The sequence below is a fragment of the Pteronotus mesoamericanus genome, unplaced genomic scaffold, assembly GCF_021234165.1.
Source record: "Pteronotus mesoamericanus isolate MK-2021 breed Mesoamerican mustached bat unplaced genomic scaffold, CSHL_Meso_final contig_50, whole genome shotgun sequence".
NCBI lineage: Eukaryota > Metazoa > Chordata > Mammalia > Chiroptera > Mormoopidae > Pteronotus > Pteronotus mesoamericanus.
In genome coordinates, this window is record NW_026555186.1 from 35,490,685 (window position 1) to 35,499,042 (window position 8,358).

The following is an 8,358-nucleotide window of genomic DNA, read 5'->3' on the forward strand; positions in this document are numbered from 1 at the left end:
TTCAAATTGTTATTGGTTTTAGTTAGCATGGGATGAAATACAAATGAAAAGAAAACCTGTGAGAGTTAAGTGGTTATGACATTTAGTCACTATGGTGACAAATGAATGGTGACAACTGATGACTAGAAAGTGTTTTTGGATGAACTTGCTGCCTGCTTCTGACTGCCCTTAAGACCATACTGAAAAGGAAAAAAAAATCTGAAAGCCTCAAATTTCCACATTAGGACTTAGCTCTCAAGTAAAGAACCAGAAAGTTTTTATAGGACCTTAAAGAAAGTCACAGAAGTGGCAGGACAGACAGGCAGGAGAATCAACCCTAGAGCCTGGTGGTTGATAGTAGAGATGCTACACCACTTAAACGTGCAATTGAAAAGGATCATGTGCTAATGTAAGTAGGACGTTTATGTATAAATGGAGTTTCTTACAACTTGCAATGGAGACATTGAGAGAGATTCAGAGGAAGTTGAGACCTCTGATATCCAAATTTTCTTTGAAATTTGTTGGCCATTGGAAGATCCTCTCCTTAGAAGATATCAGATGTTTCTTACATTAAAATAATCAGACTTTCAAAGGCCTTCCCTGGGGTAAATGGCTCCAAACAAAAATTTATTCTATTGCTACCCTACATTTATTTCAAGCCCATATTAAGACTGAGATACTAGCATAGCTCAGAAGAAGTCCTGGACCTTCTCAAGGAGAAGACAAGTTATAAGAGTTGTAAGGTATTTCCTATTTACATTAGCAAAATTCTTAGAGACAAGAACAGTGATGGATTGCAAGAGAATTCAACCACTGAATATAAAGTGTACTTGTAATTGGATCAGGCCAAATCTAATGCTATGGGTTCACTCCCCTAGAGGTTTAGAGGTGCAATGCATTGGGAATGGTATTAATGTAACAGAGTGCAGCTAGGCTCCCCCAAAGGGGATTTATAATGGGATCCAGAAATCGGGGTGTCAAAGAAAAACATAGGACATTCTCACCCTCCCCCAAGGCAGGCTGCCATGGGGGATGGGAGACAAGGAGCAGGGCCATTGAAAGTCATTTGGCAAGTCAGTAACGGCAGAACAGCTTCGTACCTCCTGTGCAAAGATGGTTATTTTGCATATCAATAAGGCTAACCAGGAAGGTTTTTATAACTTTGACTCAGCACGTAACTGGGCAGGGAGCTCCCCCAGTTGCAGCTCCTGCTGAAGGAGTCGGAGATGGGTTTGCTGGGGAGGATTCCTGCCCGGGGCTGGGACCCCGGAGCAGCCCCCATGCTAGAGGTTTTTGACCACGCTGTTTTGGGAGTGGAGTGGGCCCTCCCTTGACCACATACCTTAGGAAGCAGGAAAGCAAGATGTAGCAGCCATGCAGGCTGCTCCCCCTGGTTACAGCGTGTGTGGTATGGTCAAGTAACAGTGCAACTAGGGCTCCTCCAAAGGGGGGCTTGTAACAGGGTCCAGTCAGAGCCCCCTTAAAGGGTGGATCTGTAACAAGGTGCAGAACTTGGGGTGTCCAAGAAAAATATAAGATATTCTTCCGCCCACTCCACAGGATGGGCCGCTGTGAGGGATGGGGGACGGGGAGCAGGGCCATTGAGTTACTTTGCATATCAATAACAGGCCAGCTACACACCTGACAAGCAGCAGGGCCATTGAGAATCAGTTTGCATGTCAATAACAGCTGGATAGCTTCATTCCTCATATGCAAAGATGGTCATTTGGCATATCAGCAAGGCTAACCTGGAAGGGTGGCATAATTTTAACCCAGGATATAACTGACAGGCAGCTCCCCAGGTTACAATGTGCATGCATGAGAGCTCATTTGCTCCATGCCATGAGGGAACGATGTGAAGACCATGCAGGAAGGATAGAGGAGAAAGGACTCTTGCTAGTGGGCCATGAGAAGGTGACACATGAGTTTGGATTAAGAACTGGAGAGATCGCGGCGACACAGTTTATGGTACTGGGAATCACAAGAGGCCTGCCTAGCCAAACTCTGGACTTCTGTTTTCTTCTGAAGGACGATTTGCTGATATGTAGTTCTTTACATATGTCAGCAAGAAGAACCAGGTCTCTCCCATCAACATCATGATCGATTGTTACTTTTGATAATGATATTTTTCCCTCTATTCTTTTACTCCCCCTGCTACCTTTTATTGTGAACAATAGAAGTAAATAATTTTGTGATTTAGATTGTAAGTGTGAGTATGGATAAAGAACTACTTTAATTTTACAACAGCAGAAGTGTGTACCTATTGTAGGTACTTGAATGGCCAGCAAAAATATTGACTATCTTCATGGAAAAAATCTTTGCTGACAAAACATAAGATTGGGAGTTGAGTGATAAAAAGTTTTAGTATGTTGGTTATTTTCTACTTATCTCACTAGATCATTCCTCATCCCTTCTTTGATTTCTGCCATGGATTGCATTGTCTGAGTAGCCTTGAACTCTGGCTTCTGGCTGGATTTAAACAAAGACACCTACTACAGGCAGGACATCAGATAGTGAGAGGAAAAAGCAAAGATATTGATTTATCTCCTTCCTTTTCCTCTCTGTATTTTGGTTGTGTTTTTTTGTTTTGCTTTGCTCTGTTCTGTTCTTGTTTTTGTTGTTATTTTTCCTTTCAGTCAGTGACAACAGCGCCTGAATGATAGCCCACTCCCATGATTAGGAGAGGCTTCAGTAAAGCTACCCTTCTCTTGCTTTCAGACCTGTTGCTGGTCCCGGCAGGCTTTACAATAAATGTTTGCTTTCCTTAGCCTTGACCACATTCTGGAAATGTACTTCTCATTATTTAAAACTTTGACTATGCCTTTTCCATCCCCTGGCACACAAATGGACCCATGATGCTAACAGTTATGTACTGTGCTGTAATAGTATCACATTTATATATCGACACATGCATGTGCCTATGTCTGAAAATTCTGTTTCAGTGGTTATTTTTTTTAAATCTTTACCAACACCAAATTAAGTGTTTTAACTTTATAATTAAGGTAATTAAGATACTAAGTGTTTTAACTTTATAATTAAGTTAATTAAGACACTATGAGGGAGGTGCTTGGGAGGTACTGGTTTCCCCATGGAGGAGAGATTCGTAACTGATATGGTTTAGAATTGCCAATTGTGTTGCTGTATAAGAACATACATACTTTTTTGTTTAATTGTTACTTTTAAATTCTCTACATATAATGAGACTTTTATGGTCCACAATAAATCCATCACCTCTTCAACCTTAGTCATTGTAATTAAGTATGAATAGATAGTAGGGTTAATTGCCCACCCTGATTTTCTTCAGAAGGATTTTCCTACTCTTGATACTTTAATTACTTTTCAATATAAATTCTAGGGTCAGCTTACTAAATTCTAGAGAAAACACTATTTGATTTTTATTTAAATTACATTGGATTTATTTAACTAATTTATTTGTCAAACTATATATTTTTTATAATATTGAGTTTTTGTATAAATTTAGTTAATTTTTCAATAAAATTATAATTGTAACTCTTGACTTGTACCTTTTACATTTTCTTTTAGTGTTTAAAGTTTACTATAGCTATAACAATATTGTCTTTAAAAAAACTTTCATTCTCTGCTTTTGATGCTATGTAGATATGTGTTGCCCACTAAGCTTATATTTAGACAATTTGCTAAAATTCCATTATTTCTAATAATGTGTATGTGGAAAAGTCATTTTGAATAAAAGGTATTTTTTTCTTTTTACTCCTTATGTCTTTATTTGACTTTTTCCTCCTTCCTATCTTTTTGTTGAGAGTACCAGATAATGATGAATAAAAGTGGTAATAATAGATATTCTTTTTAAAAAAATTTAAAAGAAATGCTACTAATATTTCCCCATTCCCAACAGGTTATGTTGTAAATTTCTTGTAAAATCCATTACCAGGTTTAGGAATTTTCCTTCAGTTTATTCTTATATTAACATCCCCCCCCCCCCAACATACACATCATGAATGTGTTTTTATTTCTATCAAGAAATTATAAAATTTTAAATCTTACTCTGGTAAATAATACCACCTACCTAGGACAACTTATGCCTCTTTGAAAGTCCTTAACCAGTAATGAGACTCTTTATTCATTTCCTCCAATTTGCTGATGGTCTAAGTTTTAGTTGCCTTATTAATCAACACCGTTGCCACCATTCATCACTAGATGCCTGTATTGTCTGCTTTTTGCTTACTGCTTTCTATTTTTCTTTACCATTCACTTTTTTTAAGGGGGGTTCAGTGGGTGTAGTTTGCATGATTTTCTTACTCTCTGTGGGTCCAAAATGCATTAAATATTGATTTCACCAGAATGTAGTTATTTTGAAATGAGGAGACCATTCAGAACACATAGTTTGCCTCCCTATCATTAAACTAATGAAATATTTCAATATAGATATTTTCATGATTTATATATATACAATTTGAGAAAAATGGTAATGGTTAAAGCAATAAGTATTGGAATATATGAATTATGGAAAGTAAAACTAGTAAACACACTAGATATTAAAATAAAAATTACCTAAAATGGGACTATCTATATGATTACTTGATCATATATAAGATATATATATCTTCATAGTCTATAACTTAATTTGCTTCTGGATAAAGGGCAAGGCAGATAAATTTAACAAAACCTCATGAGAAATTCTCTTTGAAATATCTTGATTGTTTAAATTAACAAAAATGATATTTATAATATATAAATTTTAAAATAATATATTATTTAATATATAGCAATAATATATTATTTAAAATATTATTTAATACATTATTATATATTGCTTATATTACTATATATTATAAGTTAATATATAGCAATAATATATGAGTATTTAATATATTATTTAATACATTATATAGTGCTTATATTATGTATTATAAATTATATATTATTTAATATATTATTAATATATTGCTTTACTTTCTCACTGGTCTCTTTTCCACTTAATTGGTCCTCTATCTGGGTAACCATCAATGTCTTATTTCTTCATTCCAGTTTGTAGAGTAGCATTCTCTTTGGTATAAGGTATATGTCCCTATTGTCTATCTCCAACAAAATTTCACAATTTCTCCTGTAACTTGTAAGTTGACCTTGTTCAGTTTTCTTTTTATTCATATAAACTTAATTAAACAGGTTTATGAAAATTAGTAACCTCATGCCCACAACTTTAACCTCATATATTACCTTAACCACATTGATTTCTTTATTTCTAATTTATTGACAAATTAGAGAAAAATAATATTAACTACCTTGATTGTGGTCTCTTTTTCCTCAAATGTCTATTCTGACTTGCCTCTGTTATTTCTGCTCTGTTCCCAATTATGAAGTATCCCCACTTAATGAGTGATCTTTCTAACTATATATACATGTGAGTTTTCTCCCAATCAACATGTCTTCTTAAATCAGTTGTCCTTCTTTAATCATTTTAAACTTTTTCTTTTCTGTTGATTTCTTTTCATAAGTCTACAAATATGCTCATTAATCCTGTGCCAGAAATAATGTGCCAGAAATACATTTCCTTGTGATAAATTCATCTTTATTATAATGAAAAAAAACAACAAAGAACAAGAGGTGTAACTTTCAAAGCATTCTTATTACAAGAAGATAGAAGGAAATCATATTCAGAAGTAGAAATACAATCTGTTAATAAACTAAATAGAAAGCATCTCACTGACTATCAAAAGACATAAATCCAAAGAAAATCCACTTTTAACAAAACCTTAGTTATGGTGCTCTAAAAATGTTACTTTATATATAAAGTATAGCAAAAGAGCTGTTTAATCTATTTTTCACTCAGCATTTCAGAATGTATTTTTATACCATTCACTTTCCTTTAAAATTTTTTACCAGAGCTGTATCAGAGTATACTATTAAGTACATTATAAAAGATTAGAATGTAATTTCCTTTGGCACTCTATTTATGTTTACTACTGACTTCAAAGGATGTTCAGGATGTAGAAGAGTTATTTTCCCAGAGGTACAAATGAAAAATAATCCTGTCAGCAATTCTCATAGACAAGTGATGCAGTGGCAGTTTTAGCAAAGACATAGCATATCCTTTTAACCAGAAATGATTTGTGTTTTCTTGAGGCAATGTCTATCTGCTGCAGTGTTAACATTGACATCAGTAGCTAGAAAATGACAGCAGAAGACAAATGGTCCTGTAGTGTAAAAATCAGCAAGTGAGAACTTTGGTCATTGGGAAAATATCAGGATGAACATGAGTGACTACAGACCATGAAACGGTCATGAAGAGACCGAAATTTTGCCACCAAAAATATGCTTTCTGGAAAATTAATTAGGCTGGTTATTAAGAAACAAAAGACTGTGCTGCCTGAGGAGCTCACTTGGTTGGTGCATCATCCCAGTACACCAAAGTTACAGGTTCTAGCCCCTGTTAGGGTACATGCAGGAATCATCAGTGAATACATGAATGGGTGGAAGAGCAAATTGATGCTTATCTTGCTCTCTCTCTACTCTCCCTTCTTCTGTCTCTAAAATTCAGTAAGTATTTTTTTAAGGAGTGTCCTGTAATACAGGGCAATTTTTTTTAAGGAACAAAATACTCAGAAAGAACCTTTGATTGTAAAGGAATTTAGATAGAAAAACCTGCTTAAAGTGTGGAAGCTTCACCTTAATGCCATAATATAAACTAGATGAGGCACACAGGGAGAAATCTAGCAAAGCCTGCTGTTGGACTTTCCTCTGTGTCCCATTGTTTCTGGGTGGTCTAGCAAGAATTTATCACATATTCATTCTTTCTCATCTATCCGTGAATTGCTTACTCAGATATCATATTCAAATGACACCCCCACATGTAAATCCATAATAAATTCTGGACATGTTTTTTTCCTGTTAATCTGTCTCATGTTAATTATCAGCACAGCCAGAAGTTTGTGGAGTTTTCTATGTGTGTGTTTTTGTTTTTGACACAACCACAAAAACTGTAACTTTTTCTTACATAAAGGCCATAACCTTACAATAACCCTTGTAGCATTCTAAGCGTAGCAATATCATTAAAACTATATTCATGTGAAGCAAGAAGAGTTCTTAGCTGATATTTCCTAAGGCAGAGAGAATAGTCCTTTAGACATATACTCTTTCTTTCTCTCGCCTCAAAGGAGGAAGAGGATTATGTGCCTTTGGGTGGAGGGTATAATGAGAATGATATAAATGAATTAGTGAAGTAACAAGAAGTGGATAATAAGAGCAGACACAAAAAGCCAAAGGTGGGAGGTGGAGGGGAGAAAGTATCAGAGCATTCCTGCCAAGAAGAGAAAACAAGGTGCTTCTCATTAAAAGAAGAGAAAGAGGAGAATGTCAGAGAGAAATCTGGAGGAAGTAGGAGTGAGGAAGAAGACACAGCTACAGAGTAGAAAAAAGGTACTGGGTGAGAGGATGCAAGGAAAAAGAAGGAGGATGAACTGTGAACCAGCTTTCTCATGACGTGGGACCAAAAGTTTCCCCCATCCACGAGTTAAATAAAAGAGAAGTGACTGAAGAGACAATACGAATTCAAGTAAATTGTTGGTAAAAGCAGAACTAGAGAAACCTAAAGAAACAGGCAAAGTTAAAACCACCAAGGTGTTTGATTTTGCTGGTGAAGAATCAGGGTGACTGAAGAAGTGAGTGCTACAGGCTAATGGCCCTTCGGCTCTGCCATCACACCCCGCCAGCTGAGGGTCAAGAAGATCAAGAAGCACGAACAGTGTGTTGGGGGAAACTTGGAACAAAGGAGAAGATGAGCACCTGAAGAAGTCCAAATTGTACTGGGAGAGCTAAACAGAAGAAGAAGGCATTGATGGAGAACTAGCCATCCACAGTGGAGGGAAAGAAGGATACATTGAACAGAAAAAGCTCTTGTAGGCCCAGTGGACCACAGGCAGTTTGAAATTGAGTGTGATCTCAGGCTGAGCACAATGAAACTCTAATGTTTCCCCGGGGGAAATCACTAGCAGCTTAATCCTGTGAGTTTCCTGTGCATCTGTAAATGTGTCCAGTGTCTCTCCTCAACTGTTTCCTTAGCAAGCCCTTTATTTATTTATTTTCCCCCTCTGCGTTGAATTTCTGTCTTTGTACTGGAGGGACCCAAAAAACTGGAATTTATTTATAAAAATTGCATATTTATTCTTACATATTTAAACTTCAGTCACTCTCAAAGTTCTCTCCCTCAGATGTGATATACCTGTTGAAACATTTTTTGCACTGCTCAGAAGAATTTTTAAACTAATTGATTTTGATGTTTTTTAGTGTTTCTGCCATATTTTGTATCATCTCTTTTACATTGTCAAATGTTTCCCTTTGATGACTTTTTTCATCTGGAAAATAAACAAAAAAAAAGTTTCTTGGGATGAGATGTGGTAAGCA

General features: G+C 35.9%; 1 pseudogene; it reads left to right on the forward strand.

The window, feature by feature from the left end:
* Positions 1 to 1,205: 1,205 nt before the first annotated feature.
* On the forward strand, positions 1,206 to 7,922 carry LOC129074508 (craniofacial development protein 1-like; annotated as a pseudogene).
* Positions 7,923 to 8,358: the final 436 nt, after the last annotated feature.